This window comes from Vicugna pacos, chromosome 11 (genome assembly GCF_048564905.1).
Source record: "Vicugna pacos chromosome 11, VicPac4, whole genome shotgun sequence".
NCBI lineage: Eukaryota > Metazoa > Chordata > Mammalia > Artiodactyla > Camelidae > Vicugna > Vicugna pacos.
The window spans coordinates 6804195-6824569 of NC_132997.1; the positions used below are offsets into that span (position 1 = coordinate 6804195).

Consider the following 20375-nt stretch of genomic DNA (forward strand, 5'->3'; position numbering starts at 1 on the left):
TGCTTCCATAGTTCAGATGTTGGAAATATATGAAAGTTGGGAATATTTAATATATTTTTTTTTTTTAGTGACAAGTCCAATTATCTTCTACTGGCCTACCAATCTTTAAGAAAAGCTTAAAGCTTCTTTAAAAGAAGCCAGAAGAAAGTAGAAATAATATCAACCAAAAGCAACATAGTCATCTTAACCTAGGGAGTTGCATTGAGCATAAAGGTAGCCACAGCCATGACCCCCAGTATAAGAGACTTTGCTCCAGAGAAGGGCTGATGCCCAGGAATCTTCCTTCCGAGTCTTGATCTCTTATAGCAGTTAATCAGACATCCTGAGATACTCTGGAATAAGTGAATACTCACTGAAAATGGCTTTTGAAAATCCTTTGAATCTTTATCCCTGAAACCTACAAAGAGAAAGAATTCAGATCCCTAGTAGCCTCAATGTAGTTACATTAAAAACAAACAAACAAACAAACAACAACAACAACAAAAAGGAAAAGGATTAGGCAAAATACAATAAAAATTGTTACCAGGAAATACACAACAAAACTAAACTAAATACTGATGGGCCAGTTTAGGAACATCAGGCAGGGAACAGAATTACGTTGAGCAAAATCTCACAAGAATGTACCAAACTATAAGCAAGGGTTTAAATGATTCGTTGAAAGTCACATAACAACTATGACTAAAAACTTCCTGAAAATAATTTTTATTTTATAATGGAAAGAAGGAAACCACCATTGTACTTTCCAGGTCAAGGTGCTTGTTGTGCACAGTTTCACAGACTGTCTGAAATTTTTCTTTAATTTTATTCATGTCTTTTTCATTCAACAGCTTAGCTCAAGAAGCATCTTGTTCCAGTTCTAAAAGTCAAATCATTTGATCTAGGCTAGCTCTATCAGGACCCATGTTCAAAAGATCTCTACTCAGTATGTACATGAGAGCAGCTGTACAAAGGAACAGATTCTTCAACAGACAAAAAGAAAAAAAAGTCAGCAATTAGGGGTACTTTCAGGGGATAAGATCATTTTGACATTTGTTCATATTTTAGAAAGCTTGAAAATGTTTTATTCAGTGAAAACTCCCCTCTTTAAATATTCTAGGGAAATGTGAATTAAATAAATATATAAATAAAGCACTGCTGCTTAAAATTTTCCTTTCTTCAGAACTTTCCTACATAAATGCTTCTAGCTCTGGGACATTCAAGTGCGAAATGAAGGGTTTACAAAATAGTTTTTCAGCTAAATATAATCCTATTTTAAAATACCCTTCACTCTGTGTTCTTTATGATACAGTAAAGTTTTAGTTTACAATCAATAACCAAATGCAATGGTATAAGTGTAAAATCTGTATCAGAAACAGCTATTCTTCATGTAAAATAAACACAGCTGAGTTTGTGTCAATATATAAAGCTAGGATGCTCAAAGAAGCATATTCACACTCGTTTCTTTACAATAAACCTATCAGGTCCAGCTGAAGCAAGTAATTTTTAGAGAACCATTAATATATTCTCAAAATCATTCATATCAGGTAGAGTTAGCACACTCTGCTTATAATAAAATCTACAAGTATTGAAGGTGATGTAGGTAAGCATTAATATAACAAAAAGGTGTATGCTGGGATATTCTAACATGTGGAATATTCTGGTACTTAACACTTATTTCAGTGCACAGAAACACAATCAATTATCTAAACATTTAAGCTTTGAATCCTCAAAATTCTGACTAGGTAACTAAATGTTTACAGAGCAAACAATTTCTGGAAATTAAAATGGCATAGGTGTTGGGATATTTCCTTGAACAAAAATAAATCCATCTCAAAATACCGCTACTGATCATGATTAGTTATGACTTTTTTCCTAACTTTGAAATTGTTAACCCCAGCTTTTATATATATGCTTTACTTTTAAGAGAAAGTGTCAAAATCATAATGAAAATGAGGAATAGATTCTTTTTCATAATGGGCTATGTCCTATATTCAACATCCAGACAAAATGTCAAAAACATTTTTTAGTATCTTTTTACATTTTTCCACACTATTAACATCAAAAATAAATAATTTTTTAGTACTTTTTGACTAGAGAAAATCAATACTTACAGAATTGAATCTCCAGTATGATAACTAAGTAGTGTTTTAATAGTATAAACTGACAAGTTAAGGGGGAAAAAGGTCATTAGAAAATAACCTTACTTAATTTATTAAGAGAAAATTTGGGGCATTAAGCTCTAAATATTTAGCAAATAAGACTAACTCAACCCATAATTAGGAAATATTTATAGGTGAATGAAGGTATTTTTTTAATAGCCAAATAAAGTAGAATTTTTAAATAACGCTTCTCAATCCCAGAAACTTAAATCCCTGATGATGCTGGGAATCATCCAAGGTGTTAAAGACCATTGCTAGCATCCCATGTGCTCTCAGGTACATTATAAAACAGGGCATGGCACATTTAGTAGTCAAGCTCATAACACTAGAAGAGAGGAGACTAGGTTAGGGGACTGAAAATTCCTAGTACCTTAGTATTTTGTTTATGTAATACCAAAACAAGCAAAAGGACATGCGTTGGGGTGAGGAGATGTCAAAGCATTGCTCATACAGATCACAATATAAAAAACATGGGTAAGCCAAATTATTAAAAACTTACTGATGTATAGTATGTGATTATGCGTGCTATATTAAAAAAATATAAATAACACATAATCGCCTGTAGTGTATTCCTTACATTATTACTACCATTAAATTAAAGGCAAAAAAAAATCTCAGCTATCTTTCATAATGCTTCTGATTCATAAAGATTATAAATATCTACTGGGACACACTCCAAATGTCTGGATAATTCAATTAAATCAAGACATTCCATCCATTATAGTATATAAGAGATGATCCAAAGCAAAATGTACTTCAATCAAATTTACCATTTGCATGTGTAAAATTTGGGGCTAAGGAAGAACTGAAAAGATTCTTTAACATAACACTTCTCTTAAGCATCTGGAAGCTGAATCCTATTCTATACTTTTAAAAGGTCTTATCATTCAACTTTCCTTAATCCATGTAGAATTAAGTCTCTTAAACCAATCCCATTTTAACATCACTATAACCTACACCTATGATAACAAAACCACAAATGTTTAGCTCTACCCACTGAGGAAATTTTAATGAGAAAGAGGAGGCATACAATTATCAAATATAAAAATAAGATCTTACCTAAGGCCTCATGTGTTTAGAGGCTGAGTGCACTTTAAGCCACTTAACAAGTACGCAATATCATCAGTGAACTATTGATTTTCACCAAATTCCACTACATCACTGAAGTGCTTCACATGCTGAACAACAGTATCTAACTGCCAAGAAAACAGAAGTCCACTTCTTTGGTAACCCTGAAGTAGCATATTTAAATCTATGGGTTTGCTGGGCTCTATTTAAAAGTGTACAGTTTGTCAGATGGCAACCAAATTAAATGCTGTAAAAACACTGGTAGTAGTAGGATAAGTTCATGGTTCAACGCTGAGCACCAGGGTACTAATTTGTGTTCAGGACATTAAAAGGCTATAACACACAAAATTCTACCCATGTGCAGTAAAAGTGTATATGACTGCTTACTTCTTTGTCTTCTTCTCTGCATTTCAGTGCAGTAACAATATCTTGGTAGGGCTGAGCAGGTATTGTCACAGTATTTATCACAGTGTTTATCACGTTGGGTGGTGGTGCAGGAGATTTAAAAACTCCATCATCTTTTTGATTTGATTCCTTTGAAGCCTCACATATTAATAAAGGTATTAAATTAGCTGTTCTAAATAAATATATAAAAATAGCAACATCTCATCTAAATGGCAAATTTAGCTTAAGAATAATAATCCCCTCTCCCCCTGGCAAAGAAAGGAGGAGGCCTCTGAAAGATCACTAGGGATACTTTAAAAATTTTATGCCCTACAAAAGGTAAGACTCAAAATGCTTTATTCACAAAAGAACCACTCAGGAATTCCTTCTGGTCTTTTTAATCCTACATTTCATTCAAGTTATTATTTGTCCCCAAGACCATTAGAAGGAACAAAATTACATACATAAATAGCACTTATAAGCAGCTCAGGATGGACAGGAAAACTAAAACAGATGGATGAAAGGATTTTTAAAGTAGAGGCATCTGTATTTTAGGGTAGGAAAAATAGCCATCAAATGCACAATAATGTTTCTATACTAGTAAAAGGAGTATAATATATCAACTTAAGAAGACAAGGAACTGTACATTGTATTTTAGAATGATTTCTATCCTTACTTTTGTTATTCTAAAGTACTCATTCTTTGATTGCTCCAGATGGCTCAGGTTGTCACCATTAATCGGAAGTATTAATGTATGGTCCTATCGGTTATTCTGAAGAAAATAATTTGATAAGAATCTTTTTCAAATGTGTTTTGAATTGAAAGGTATTAGTGGAATGCAGGAAAAGTTCCGCTCTGAAAGCAAATTAATCACTCAAAGCCACTTTAAGATTAATGTAGTTTATAATATAGCTCTTAATACAAATATGAAATACATAATAGTGCATCATTTCCATAAAGTGTGGGTCAGGAGTAGTCTAATATTTTTTTGAGGCTTTCATTTATAACCGAGTAACACCAGAATTTCTGTTATTCTGTCCACAATCTTTACTTTTCCAATGAATAAAATTAAAGCCCCTAAATTTTAGTGAGGGAGTCACAAATAAACTATTAGGAAAGCCAGAGACTTTCAAATTATGAATGAAGATAGCAACTGATTAATTAATTTATAATTCATTACACAAACATGAAATGGCAAAGCACAGCTCACTTACCATGACACTCTGAGGTTTACTACTGGTGGCCCAGGTAGTTCTGAGTCTGGATGGCTCCAACGTCTGGCATTATATAGAGATTTTGTAGGAGACTAGAGAAATGAGAAAAAGGTCAACTGTTTCCACCTTACTTTGGTGCCTTATAAAATTATCTCATTAAAAAAATAAAATCATAAAGAATAATCAAAATACAGAATACATATCCTAGACAGAGGACAGACACACGTGGCCTTGAAGCAAACATGGGGTCACTGCGCTCTTCCACTACAAAATCAACACAAGCACTCGGGGAAAGGATCTCAGGTTCCAGCCTGTCTCCTAATGGCTTTATGTTCTGAGAATGTAGAAATGGTACAGACAAAACAGGAAAGGGGAAGGAGAGAACTGACATGTAATGAAACTAGTTCTAACTTTTCAGAAGCCACAGCTAGTTCTATTTTATCTTTATCTCAGGATACTGTAGCTTTTTTCTTTTTTGAGGTATAGTTGGCACACAACATTAGGTCAGTTTCAAGTGCACAACATGATGACTCCATACTTGTACATACTGTGAAATAATCATAACAAATCAGTTGACGAGGCCGAGCTGGTACTGTTTGCCACATAACAGGCCAGTGAATCGAGAGAGGAGTTTTGGGAACAAGGAATAGCATCTTTACTCAGAAAACCAGCAAATGGAGATAATAGCAGACTAATGTTCCAAAAAACCTTCTTACCCAAGTTCAAATTCAGGTTTCTTTTATACTAAAAGGGGAGGATTTGTCGTTGGTTGGGGCAAACCACCTAGAACCTGAATCCTTTCTTTGCTGCTGTTGATCTGGTCACAATGTTCCTATAAATCTCCATAAGACCAAGGCTTTTCTCTGTTTTGCAATTTTTCATTTCTACATGAATGGAAAGGTGTTTTTCTTTAAGGGTCAGAGTCTTGAGAATAGGCTCTCCTGTATATTTCAGGCTAGAGACAACATTCTTTAAGTGATTACTTTGTAGCAAAACCAATAGAATACAAAGGTTAAAATAATAGAAACCAATCAATATGGAGTCAGGTTGTTTTTCCCTATTTGAAGTCTAGATGAACATCCAGCACCATACATGCATAAACAATTTTTTTTTCTGATCAGAATTTTGAATGTCAACTCTCTTAGGAAGTTTCAAATATGCAATATAATATTAATTATGGTCACCATGCTGCTTCTTACATCTCCATGCCTCATTTGTATTAAAACTGAAAGTTCCTCTTCACCTTCACCCATTTCACTGCACCCACCTCCTGCCTCTGGCAATCACCAATATGCTCTCTGGATCTATGAGCTTGGATCTCTTTTTAAATTCCACATGTAAGTGAAATCCTCCAGTATTTGCCTTTCTCTGAGTTATTTCATTGAGCATAATGCTCTCGAGGTCCTTCTACATTGCCACATGGCAAGATTTCATTCTTTTATTTGGCCGAATATTCCATTCTACACCTATATCATCATTTCTTTATCCACTCATCTGTCATCGAACGCCTGGGTAGTTTCTGTATCTTGGATGTTATAAATAATGCTGCAGTGAGCATAAAGGTGCATATATCTTTTCAAGTAAGTATTTTCCTTATAAGCATGACTGTGACATTGAACAGTACACCAACAACTGACACATTGTAACTGACTGTACTTCAATTTTTCTTTTTTTAAAGTTAGTGTTTTCCTTTTCTTTGGATAACAACCAGAAGTGGATAGTAGTGTTGTATGGTAGTACTGTTTTTAATTTTTTGAGAAAACTCCATTCTGTACTCCATACTGACTACACCAATTTACATTCCCATCAACAGTTCACAAGGGTTCCCTATTCTCAACATCCTCTCCAATATTTGTAATGTCTTGGGATTTTTGTCTGTGTGTGTGTGTGAGATATTAACCATTGTATTCAGTGTGAGGTGATGTCTCATTGTGGTTTTCATTAGCATTTCCTTAATGATTAGTGATGTTGAGCTTCTTTTCTTGTACTTATAGGCCATCTGTACATCTTCCTTAAAATATTTATTTAGATCTTCTACCCATTTTATAAACATACTGCTTATTTTTTGTTTCCTATTGATTTGTATGATTTCTCATATGGTTTGGCTATTACCCGCATGTCAGCTATGATTTTCAGATAATTTCTCCCATTCAGAGGGAGCTTCTTAAATTTGTTGATGGTTTCCTTTGCTGTGCAGAAGCTTTTTAGTCATGTAGTCCCACTTGTTTATTTCTGCTTTTGTTTCCTTTGCTCCGTAGGCAGATCCAAAAAAAATTATCACCAAGGCTGACATGAAGAAGCTGACTCCTCCCCCCCCCTTTTTCCCTAGAAGCTTTACAGTTTCAGATCTTACATTCAAGGCTTTAATCCATTTTAAGTTAATTTTTGTGGATGGTGTGAGGTGGTGGTTCAGTTTCCTTATTTTGCTTGTGGCTGTCCAGCATTCCCATCAGCATTTACTGAAGAGATTGTCCTTTAACCATTATGTATTCTTACCCATTTGTTGTAAATTGACTGAAGTAACTGACAATATATGCATAGGTTTATTCCTGAGCTCTGTATTCAGTTCCATTCATTTGTGGGTTTGTGTCTATGCCAATATCATACTGTTTTTGATCACTGCCACTTTGTAATATAATTTGACATGAGGGAATGTGATGTCTCCAGCTTTGTTCTTCTTTCTCAAGATTGCTTTTGCTATTGGGTGTCTTTTGTGCTTCTATACAATTTTGGGGATTGTTTGTACTATTTCTGTGAAGAATGCCATTGGATTATATTAAAGATTGCACTAAGTCTGTAGATTGCTTTGGGTATATGGACATTTTAACAATATTAACTCCTTCAATCCATGTGGATGGAATATCTTCCCAATTATTCCTGTTGACTTCAATTTCTCTCATTGAGCTCTTATATGGTATTGTGGAAATTGTTCATCTGAACTTGGGTGTGCATCTATTGAGGTGAGACAAATGACTTGTTAGATACTCTAATTCAATTATTCCCTGTGCCTTTGAGAATCAGATTTACCAGTGAGGAAGAAAGGAGATACAGATGTCACAGAAGAGGTTAAGTAAAAATCTCACAGTTCTCAATTTGAATTGGGTGTATCTGTATAAACGACAGAGAATTTTCTCATGTATGTAATACCTAGCACTTCCCACTGAAATGACCTTGACACAGTGATCAAGCCGGAAGCAGGGGGATACCAATGTCGAATATTCAGTATTCAATATTATCTCCCACTAAAAGAAACTAAGGTTTCTTGGAGAAATGACTGATTGTAGTCCTGGGCAGGAAACATACAAGATGAGCTTGAAACATCTTGCCAAACCAGATGTCAAGGAAGCTTTCAGGCTACTAGGGTCACATCAAAAGGACTTAAGAGCTAACCTGAAGGGGCTCCAACTGGTGACAAGATGAGACAGCTTGAACATCAGCAAATACAATAACTGCAGTGCATTGTAATCCATCAAATATGTTTTAATCCTTGATTTCATTTTGGTTTTTAAAATTAATTTATCATCTTTGCAGGATGACAGGGCAGCAATTCATTGTCTTGATAATGGATAAGTGAATGAAAAGAAAGAAGCATCTAACGTGACTTTCCTCTATGAACTGTTTAAATGGGTGGTCCAGCAGTAGATGAAGGGAAGTGTCTCTTTACAAAATTAAACCAGCTGATAAGTTAAAAAGAAATGATGTAATTAAAATATCATACTTCTTCACCCCCAAATGGATTAACCAATGTAATCATTGAACATCATTGCTGCTAACACGTCAAAAATAGACAGACAACTTGACTTTGTGTCATTGGATGAAACAGCACATCAATACCTAGGGTCTCATCAAACATCTTGAATGTTAGTCTGATCAAGCCTCTGAATAACCACCTCAAGATTCAGCTCAGGAGTCACTTCTTCCAGAATGCCTCCCATGGTTGCTCTCAAACTACATTAGGCACCCCATCTGTGCTCCTAGGGCCCCTGGGCTGGCTACGTTCTCCTGTAGCACAGATCATACTCTTAGCCCACTGGTCTGTCCCTGCCACACCCGGCAGGCTGGATGGGCAGCCTGCCAGAACTCTTCCAGAGAGTGGTCTTGGCCCAGCTGGAAACCATCCCATCAACTCTCCCCAGCCTCACAGCCCTAAGGAGGGTCCCATTTCCTCCTCGTCTGCTGCCTGCTTTCTCCAGCTGAAATTAACAATTTTAAAGTAATTAAGCCCAGCAAACCATAATTGATTAAAAACAATTGGTGCCTGGCAGAGCTGTGAAGCATCATTTCTGCCTCAGCCTGTGTTTGGAGGGCAGTAGGGCAGGGGCCTGATCCAACATCCACACTCTTGGGGCCTAACCACCCTGTGGCAGAGATAAACATCTCCGAGCATCTAGCCACCTAAAGAGACTGTCAGGGGACTTCTTAATGAGATTAGGCAGGGCCTGAGAGCTCTGCCTCATGGTGTGGAGGATTTCTATTCAATTATTCAGAGCAAGACAGACCTGCCCAGGAGGATGTGGCAGCCCTTGTCAGTAAGGCAGCTCCCTCCTGCACTCCTACTTCTGCCATAGTCAGTCCAGCCTCCCAGGGTCCACGGTAGCCTGGGGCAGAGTCCCCACCAGACAGAAGGATGAGCAGAGCTGGCCTGGGGTATGGGGCAAAGCCTGGTCTCCTGCTGCCAACCTGGGATTTCTTCCCCTCCTTTGGAACCTAGGTGAGCTCTCAGGGGTGACCACAAGTGAACCATCCCCAAGGCAGCAGACAGCCCTGCCCACAACAGGGTATGGGGATAGGAAACACCCTCCCAGGTGGAAGAGGCTGAGTCAGGGGCCAAGGTTATGAGTTGTAACTACATCTAAAGTGGGGGCACGGTGTGTAATGCCAAGACCCGCTGCCCTACCCCTCCCTGGAAACAGGACGTTGACATCACACACGGTGAGGGGAAGGACCGCAGACACCCCAGGACCTGCAGGAGGCCACAGAGCAGTACGCCCCACCTTCTGGCCATCAGGTCTTCCTCCCTTCAGGACCTAAGGGTGTGAAGGGAGGTCCCAGTCACACCACATCCACAGGGACCCTCAGGACACCTGGTGGGGAGGGGTTCAGACCCAGGGTCCTCTCCCTTCTCACCCCCTGAGCCTATGCCCCGCCAGGCTGGTCCCAATTCTTCCCTCACTGGCCAAAACACCACCAACACCTCAGCCCACTCTATCCTACATGCCTGAAACACTCACTTCCTTTACTCAATGCCTCCTGACTTTTGGGCCAGCACAAGTGTTCCTCCCCCAGAAAGCCTTCCCACACTGCCCAGCCTCATCTGGTTTCCTTCCTGACCCCATGGGCACAGCACAGAGCTCAAAGCCTGGCTCCTTCTCTCCTAACACAGCCCGCCCAAGAGAGCTTTCAAATCCTCAAAGTCTGAGGTCTCCTGGAATCCACCTGTGCAGAAAGGCCTGATCACCAGGTGTGGCTCCACGGCTTCCAGCCCAACCCCGATCCCCAGAGCACCTTGGGGATGGGCAGAGAAGCCCCATGCTGCATGGCCACTCTCACTTCCTGGGGGCAGCAAACAGAAGGCGGAGGGCACGCTGGTGTTGTGTGGATCCAGCCTTCTTTCTCTTCTTCAGGTGACACCACCCATGTCCACTCTGCCTCTTTCACTCATCCCAGGGGCTGGGGTGGAACCAGGGCATCCCACTTCTCTGGCACCAGGACTGATCCAGAGGAGACTGTCTCCATGCCGGGCCCATAAGCAGCGATCCTGGGGCCCTTGGGAGGCCCTTGTTAAACAGTCTCCCTCTTTCCTGTGGGGAAGCACAAGGGGACTGGGCTGATTAGACATGAGCCTGCAACAGCCTGGGGGCTCTGAATGGATAAGGCTGCCTGGGAGGGAAGGCCCAATCCCAGGAAGGGAGTGACAGGGTGTGGAAAAGGAGGCGATGTTCCAAGGATACCATTTGGGCACCTGGATCCAGCCATGCCTGAAGTTACACAACCTGAGGCCTTTTCCACTATATGGCCTGATAAACATCCCTATTTGCTTAGGCTGGCACAGGTGTTCCTGACACCCATATGACTAATATAACTAACACAGAGAGTGACTTCAGACCCTCGGCAGGATTCCCTGGTGTGAGGCTAGGGGGTGGTATTCTCAGATGGTCCAACTTAGCAGTTCCACAAGCACACAGGTGGGCAACAGCTACCTCTCAGACATCTGAGGCAGAAACTCTCCACATCACTGAGGGCACATAGCTCAGCCTCCTTTTCATGGAAGTGAGGTCCTGACAGGAATGAGCTCTCTAAGCAGATAATCCTTGGACCCTCCCACCACCAGGGTCTCAGCCCATCTGCAGGTGTTATACCTGGGAGTTCACTAGGACACACAGGCAAGCACTCCTTTGTGTTTGCAGGCCCACACCTGTACACGCCATAGGTACCGTCACACAGCCACTCAACAAACACTTGCTCTGGCCCTGCATTGCTGGGTGTCCTGATACACAGAAAAAATGGTGCCTGTGCTCCCAGACCACACAGGTGGCCCCTAAGACATGTGGGGAGATGGGCGAGATGGCATGGCTGCGATGAGAAAGCCCCAGCCCTCTCAGGTAACAGAGCAGCCAGGGAGGGCTTCCTGAAAAATGTCCCAGAGGCAAGGCTGGAGCAGAGCTGACACATAGTCCCTGTCCAGCTGCACCCCGCCATCTAGGAGCTCCCCTGGAGCACTCACCAGCACTGATCAGTGGGTGCTGATACTCATCACAGACCTGCTGTCCTCCCTTGAATGAAGTTCCAGGAGCTAAGCAGCCTGACACAGCCGGACCCCTGAGCTGTGCTCCCCGGGGTGCTCCTGATGAGGATTCCATCATTAACTACAGAGCTTCTAAGCCCCTTCAGCCCTGGCTCACCTGGAGGGTTCTAATTCCTGCTTCCTCAGAGGCTGACGTGGCAGAGTTAGCAGATATATTCTTGCAAATGGGCACTGCTTACCCACTGTGCAGGGGTGTGGGGCGAGGGGTCTGGCAGCTCAAGCAGCCACGCTCACCAGCCCCACACCTCCAGTTGCTCTTCTCTCTGCTTCCCCAAGTCATCATCCCCATTTCACACATGTGGAGACTGAGGCCAGAGTCAGCAGGCTCCTGAGCCCACCAGAGCATTCCCAGGTGGGAGACAACAGTGGAAACCCAGACACAAATGAACATGTTTACAAAACAGAAAGAGACTCACAAACACAGAATATAGAACTTAGGGTTACCAGGGGGAAAGCAGAGGGAAGGGATAACTTTGGAGTGTGGGATGAGCAGATAAAAACTACTACATACAGAACAGACAAACAACAAGGCCCTGCTGTAGAGCACAGGGAGCCATACTCACAAACTTGTAAAAGCCTACAATGAAAAAAAATCTGTACGTGCATAACTCCATCACTGTACAAAATAAACCAACAGAACTTTATAACATTATAAATCAACTATACCTCAATTTAAAAAAAATGGATCTGGAAGAACCCAGATTCCAGCTTATACCTGATACCCACACAGCCACACAGACCCCAAGTCCAGCACCTGGAGCCCAGGGTGAGCATCTACTTCCCCCGGTGAACCCCCCTTCCCTCACCACCCACTCCCATCACCACAGGCACATCTCAGAGGGGATGGACAAGCCAGTGGCCCTGAGCCCCTGACAGAACAGCTCAGGTGGGGAAACACCTTCAAGAAATGAGTCCCCCAAAACTATTCCCCACTCCAGACGGTGAGCATGGGAAACCACCTCAATGTGACTGTAGCCTTTGTGCTGGGCCTTAGCATCCCCCATGGAAGTGGGTGCTGCCAGGAAGAGGCTGTGCTACCACCTCCTATTATTTCTTGCCAGTAGAAACCTTCAAATCCAGAAGCTGACCATGATGGAAAGGCCAGCATGAGGTGGCAGGATGGGGCTGCTATAAATGCAACAAGTCCCACATGCCGTGGGACCACGAGTGGTCCTGAGCATGACCCCAAGCTTGAGGGGGTCTCAGAGAACAGAGGTCCCATGTGTCCATCTGTCCTATTATCCATCCAGGGGCTTTTACTGACCACCCATGACCAACAGCACACCAGGCTTGGCTCTAGGAACTGAGCAGTGAATGAGACAGACGAGTCCCTGCCCTCACAGACCTTATGCTCCTCACAAATAAACTAATAACATAATTGCCGATGAGAAAGCTGGCAAAGAAGGAAAAGAAGGCTTTGTCAGGGAATGAGAGGGGCCCTTCTTGGAGCGAAGAGGAGCCTCTCTGAGGAGGTGAGATCTGAGGAAGAGCTGAGCCTGAGGAGGAGCCTGTCATGTGAAGAGCCTTCCAGGTAGGTGTGGATAGTGTGTCCAAAGGCGCCACAGTGGGAGCCTGCTTCACTTATTGGTGATATAGGAATAAAGTCAAGATTGCTGAAGCCAAGATGTCAAGAGGAGTGGCGGCAGTGAAGCAGGGGAGCTCAGCCCTTTTGGGGGTACATGGGGGCTTTCAGGCCCTGACAAGGGGTCTAGATTTTATTCTCAGTACTGCAAAGAGCCACTGAAGGGTTTCAATAGGAGAGGGAGGTGCCTGAATTAACTTTTCAGGTAACTCTTGCTGCTGCATGGACAGAGGCCTGGGAGGGAGAGCAGAGGCGGGGAACAATAAGTGACCACAGGGATCCAGGCTGAGGCTGGGGACATGGCGGTGGAGGTGGTGAGAACTGGACAAAGGCCTGAGATAAGGTGAGGGTCATGTGCATAGTGGCAGGGCAGGCAAGGAACAGGGAGAATGCTGGCTCGGCTACCAATCCTACACGTTTACCCCATCCAAGTACTAAGCAGGCCAGACCCTGCTTAGCTTCCCAGGTTCCTTCACATTTCTGAAGCAACCACTGCTTCCCTCTGCTCTCTGTATAATCCTCCATGCTCCCCAGGGCTGTCTGATATGATGTTCACACAGACCTGGGCACAGGGGCCCACAGGTTCTGGGTATTGAGAGATGCCTCCGCTTTTTAACAGGCCATCACCAGGAGCCTGTACTAGACCACAGCTGCTAAGTACACCGCATTTCTCCCCTCAGTGAGGTTCCTGGGCTGGCTCCCAGGGCCACCCAGTGACTGTCCATAAGGCTTCTACAGTGAAGGAAGGAGAAATGGAAAGTCTGGGGTCCAGGCCCTAGAAGACCCCTTGTGCTGTGATTCTGTAAAGTTCATATATAAAGAGTGTACATGGGTAGAAGCAGAACACAGGATGGAGTCTGGGGCAAAAATGCAGCCGTTAGTGGTACATCAGTGATTCCCCCCAAATAAGATCCCGTGTCGCCTGTGTACTGGCCAGTGACCCCATGTGGAGACACGGAGTAAGCTGGGGACATGAGCAGTGGGATCAGGCTGGGCCTGGCCTACTGAGCATTTTGGAGGTGGGTAAGAGAGATGCAGACACCCTGCGGGCTGGCTCAGGGCTGGGAAGGAGAGGCAACCCTCTGGAAGGCATGACTGAGACTCACAAGCTCTGAGCAGGCTGGACTATAAATGAGCAGGTGTGAAGTCACACACTGGAATCAGTCACCTGCACAGGATCCAATAGGGGTTCTCTGATGCATCACCCTTGGGCAAAAGCCCTGGGCTTGAGGACCTGAGCCTCACCCAAACCCATAGCAGGAGTACTAACTAGGGCTTCATTAGTGTCAGCAGAGCATCCAGGGCAAGCAGAGATCATGCCTCCCCCTCTTTACTGGTCAGACATCCTGATGACAGTAACTGTGGCTCCTGTTTCCTGAGCAACTCTTTAGTGCCAGGCACCAGCTTAGTTCTCCACTGACATTACCTCACTTGGTCCTGGAGATAACCTGCTAAGGGAGGTACTACTGTTCCCATTTTGTAGGCAGGAAAGCTGAAGTCAACAAATTAAGTCCCTTGTCAAGAGACATCAGGGATGCTGTGTGTTAAGTGGGTCAAGGACAGAATGAATAGGTCCAACAGAACCAAGTGAGAACTATTCAGGCTGCAGGATGTGAAGCCTGAAAAAGTCTGTGGGGCACAGTGGCTGTCTAAACATTTAAACAGGTGTGGGGTGGAGAGAGACTCAGGTCAGTGTATCCTAGTGTAATGGCCCTCGGAGCAGCAGGGATCTCATCCCATATGTGTGGGCCCTGAGGCCCTGGGGGGCCAACCTCTCAGTAAGAGCCAAGGATGGAGGGAGAGGTGAGTGAGGGCAGGGGCCCTGGAACCACCCAGGACTGACGGGGAGCAGCACCTGATGTCTGCAGCCATGACAGGGAAGGCAGCCAGGACCCCAGGGCTGAGCCAAGTAAAGGCCCCTCAGCACCTGGCACCAGTCTTGCAAGAAGGGCACCTCTGTGACAAGCCCCAGGAGCCCAGCCCAGTGCCAAGTTCAGGTCTCAGAGCTTTGGGCCTGGAGCTCAGACTAGGTTCCAGAGTGTGGCCCCTCCCTTTCTCCCAGGCCTCTGGATACTGAGACAAAAAGATGGAAAGAAGGCCCCAGCCCCAGTCCAGGAGCAGAGCTAAGGCAAGACCTAATGCCTCTGCCTTTGCACCAAGAAGAAAGGCTGTGTGGGGAGGAGAGAGCACAGAGACAGCCTGCCAGGCCAGGCCAGGTCTCAGCCTGCAGGGGCTCATGCCATGTCAGGGCCGGCACATGGACAGACTGAGCCAAGAGCTCTAGCCAAGGGCCTGGGGAGGATGGTGTCCAGCCAGCGGAGTCCATGTCTCTGCCCTGACCTGGGGGTTGGTAGACCCAGGTAGGGCCCAGAGACCAAGGGTTGTCATGCACACTTGTCCAGGGAATAGGAGAACAGAGCAAATGGTAGCCAGGACACAGAGAACCAAGGCCCACTTAAGGTACAATGTGCCACCACCCAAACCCTTAACCCCACCATGGGGCTCAGCACGCCGCTACTGGGCGCCCCAGTGGACAGCTGCTTGCCAACAGCCTCCTGCCTGCTGTGTGTACATCACCTCTCTAGATCCACCACCACAACACTGAGGTAGCCCCACTTCACAGACACTGAAACTGAGGCTTAGACAGGGCAGGTGACCTTTAAAGATCACACAGCAGATCAGTCACAGAGCTGGGATTTGAAACCAGCTCTGCCGGACCCCTTCCCATCAAATAGAGCAAGTTATAGGCTCTACAGCCAGCGGCGTGGGGGCTGGGCCAGGCTGGCTGGATTCTGGCCCCGATGCGCACTCACAGCTGTGAGGCTGCAGCAGGCTGCAGTTCCATGCAGCAAAGGGCTACAGGTTCCCAGAGCCCCGGACCACACAGGTGACTCAAGGCAGCCTCCCTGTGAGTCATGTGATCAATATCAACCTGCTTCCCTGCTCTTACCCCCAGCCTGCCCTGGCCCAACTCCATTCCTTTCCTGGTCAAACAGCGCCCACCTCTGGCCCAGGCAGGGATGGCAAGAGAGCACAAATCCTCCAAACCTGGAGGAGAAGGGCATACAAGGCAGGCCAAGGCACAGAGGGGCCATGAAATGCTGTCTCCAGGGTTGTGCTCCTGAGAGGGGAGATCACAGGACTGGGTGCCAGAGGCTCCTTCATAGGCAGTGAAGAAGACACCAGCCCATCCAGGTCAGGGGAGGGGCACCACCCCAGATACATGGCGCACAGTTACACCCACCCAGAAACACTCAAAACAACAAAGAAGTCCCTGAGCCACTCACACCTGTGCCACCAGCGTTGGGAGCACACACTGGCCCTCAGAGCTGGAAATGAGCCTCATAAGCCTTCAAGGTAGTCTGCAAGGAGCCCAGCCCACCTGCTCACAAGCTCTCCACTCCAGCCCCACAGTGCAGAGCACTCCCTGTGCCATGGCTTTGCGGGGCCAGGGAGGGAGCGTGTACCTTGCATAGCACCGGGACTGCCCAGGGGCACAGCGGGCCCTGCGCAGCCCAGCTGGTAACAACCACACTGGTCCCCAGTGCTGTGCCACCTGGCAGGCCCCATCCCTGTTAGCCCTGGGCACAGCGGCCATTCACTCACCTTCCTGCAGGGCCTGACAAGGATTGTTGACCTCGATGAGCTTGATGGAGTAGGTGATCTAGCTCTGCAGGATGTCATCGCTCAGGCTCAGGTCTGGTGCGGCCAGCTGGAAATGCCCTGTCATCCTTGGCCACATTCTCCTGGAAGATGGCACCTGGAGGACAGGAGGGTCAAGACCAGGCCTAGAGAAGGCCTCACCTTCCCCACCCCACCCCAACTCTTGGCCTTCAGGTCATGGTGCAGGCAGGACTGCAGGTTGCCAGGTGGTGGGAGTTCTGGGCTGGAGTTTCAGGTGGATAGGATAGTTTAAGGTTCTCCTTGGTCCACCAGCACAGAAATACACCTGCCTCCATAGGCCAACACACTTGACATGAGTCACACATGCACATGGCACATGCTGCCACCAGGTCACACAAGTCTCTCAAAACCAAGCCACTTCATGTATGAGCCATGCCACACCGAATGGAGTCAAGCTGGCATGACCTCAGGCAGCACCTAAAGGCCCTGATATGGTCACAGGACTGCCATCCCAGGAGCCAGAAAATTTCCCCACAGGACAATGGCCCTGGGCCAAATCCCAAAAATCGATTAATGACTTCCTTCTGTCCTGCTGGCCTAGAGCAGAGCAAGCAGGTCTGCAGTGGCTTTCCCGTGCCAGGGGGCTTTGTTATGCAGGGGCTTTTGATGACTGATGACAGGCAGCTCAGTGCCAGTCTGGCTGCCTGGGCTCTGCCTCCTGTTCTCCAACCCTCCCCACTTTTTCTGCTTCCAAGTACATTGGGGGGGTCTTCAGAAGGGGGACTTGAAGAATGTTCCCAGACTCCTTGCCTTCTGACACAACAAAGCTGAGGAGTCCAGATGGGGCCATTCTTAAACCATGAACAGCTCCTCCAGGGTGGTCTCCAGCTGGGCCTTTGCATTCTTGCATTGGTCAACTGTGCACATGCACCTGAGAGCAGTCAGACTCACCAAAACCTGGCTCTGCAGTCTGGACAACTCTGGAGTCCTCCCTCCTCTCCAGGCCCTGAGGGTCATCACTGTCCCAGGGCTGGGCCCAATGATTCCCCGAGCTGGGAGCTGGGCAGGAGGAGGGAGGTCCCCTTCCATGCTATACCCAGAGCTGCAACGCTGACCTCAGGACACAAGCCCCACTGACACCACCACCCACCACTGGGAAGCAGGCCTGGCCAGGTCTCTGCCTGGGGATTGCAGCGCACCAAGCCCAGGCCTAGTCCCTCACCCCCCTCACACCCCTGCCTGGCCGTCCCATCATTCCTGTCTTCTCACGCCTCCCAAAGCCCAGTTTGTCTGGGCTCCCTGGTCTTTCCCAACTTTCATAAAGGCTACTGCCAAGGAGCTCCCCCAAAGCAACCCCTGTCAGTCCCCCAAAACCTGCCCAACTATCTGGGATTTCCCCATGCTGCTACCAGCTCCCACACACTCCCCATCCACAGGCCCCTTCCTCCTCTTTTCTATCTCCCCTTCTTTCCTCTCCTGGTTCTCCCTCCATTGGGCTCATACTGCTCATCTTGAACACACACCCTCCCCCAACACACCACTGCCCAGGCTTCTCCCCTGGCTCTCACCCCCCAGACCATCTGCCAGCTCGCAACACTTGGGCCACGGGAAATTCTGGGACTGTCCAGGGTTGGGCTTGCATCGCCACAATCAGATACACACAAAGCCCCACACATATACTGAGAGATACACAGATATCCAGGGAAACAGGCAGACACTCTGTCTACTCTAACAGGCTGAGAGACACTCATGCACGCACCAACACAAGCTAGGATGGCCCCACACACCCCAATGCTCTCTTACAGTGACATCAACATGGTGACAGGCACGTACACAGCGACACACACTGACAACACCCACCCATCCACATTCCCCCATAGTTCAGGTTGGGACTCTCTGATCCTGCCCTGACAACTTGGTGAGACTAGGACCCTGTCTGCCCCCTGGCTCCCGCTGCTCTGAGCTGAGAGTAAAGGCTAGTGCTACCCTGTCTGAGGCCCAGCCAGGTTCTAGATGTGCCTCTAGCCCTGGGTTCCCCACAGCTGGGGCCCTAAATGTCCAGAGGCCACAAGGCCCCACAGGGGTATTGGAAACTCGGGGAGCAGCGGGAGCCTCGGGAGCAAGTTGCTGCCCATGCACATCTCCCCCATGGGGCAGCACAGCCTGGCCCTTCTTGGGAGCACCACCCACCAAGCCCCTAAGCCCAAGGTTGGTTGCCTCTTGCCCATCGCGCCACTGGGGCCCCCCGCTCATCCTCAGTCCTGCCTCCCACTGCACTCACCGAGGTGGATGATAGCGTTGACCTGCACCGACAAGCATTGGCATGTCCAGCAAAGACATCAGAGTCAGTATTTCCATGATTCCTGGGCTTGTGGCTTAGCCCAGGCCAGGGAGAGGCCTAGGGCAGCACTGAGCAGAGAGGCACCTGTCCGGGTGCAGTCCCAGACTGCTCCCAGGGAGAGGAGATCCTACCCGTGCATCTTCCCCAGCTTGCCAGCACCTGCGCCACTCCAGCCCCTGCCCACCCCAGCACAGTGCGATCAGGCTCCGGCTCCTACTGCAGAAGTGGCTGCGGTGGCGTGACAGCCTGAGCCCAGGCTGGCGCAGCTGGGGAGTCCGGCAGTGGCGGCGGTGGCACTTTCTGTGGCTCCTGAGGATTCAGAGGCGGTGGAGGCAGTGGCAGCAGCAGCCGGACCCCTGCAGCAGTTTGCAGCTGGCAGTATCTGGGTCCCCATGAGGAGCGAACTGTGGAGGATGCCCCCGTCCCTCCCCCTCGGCTCCACTCCACCTCCCTGCCCGCCTCCCTCCCCTCCGCCCTCCTCTTGACCAGGTGACTGGAGTCTCAGGCTTGCCCTGCAATGCTCTCCCGCTGGCAGCTTGGAGAGTGTGCCTCCTCGCTCCCAAATGGGGGACGATCTGAGGCCAGCAGGGCAGTGGGGAACCGCAGGGGCTGCGGCATGCAGACTTGGCAGCCATGGGCCTCATGCTCCCCGTTCACTAGAGACATGAATCTGAAGAAGGGTAGGACTCAGACGGCTCTTGGGGGTTCCAGGAGCCCCCTGGCGATTGTCAACATCAGCTGCTGAGTGCCTTACCCCATGACCCCCACCCTGGGCAGAGAATCCCTTGCGGAGCCGGGCCAAGGACAGCCAGGAGAAAGACGAAGAGGGACACTGAGCCAGGCACCAGGATGCAAAGGGAGCCACTATGGCGAAACATCTGGAGTAAAGCTGTGGCGGTGGGCTGGACCCTAGATGGCCGCAGGGACCTCGGTGTGCACCCATCCCCTACCCAACAACTCAGGGCTCAGCAGCGAGTCAGGCAGGACGCTTGGACTCTGAAGACCAATTCACGGCCAGAAACCGGTACATCCCTCACCTCAGTGCCTGGAGGTGAGGAGCTTTCCAAGAGGCTGGCCTGTTCACACTCTGACCCTGCGCAGAGCCTTTTACATGTGAGCCAGAGTTGAGAGTTCCTTTTTAGTAGCCAGGGGAAAGCGGGGCGCTCTCCACCACTAGGTGAATGTTTCTGGCAAGCCATCACCACCAGATGTAGGGTTA

At 47.1% G+C, this 20375-nt stretch overlaps 1 pseudogene; it reads right to left on the reverse strand.

Moving 5' to 3' along the window:
* The window catches only part of LOC102529477 (zinc finger protein 532-like), a 37075-nt pseudogene extending 17764 nt beyond the window's left edge, over window positions 1-19311 (reverse strand).
* Between the last annotated feature and the right edge of the window lie 1064 nt (window positions 19312-20375).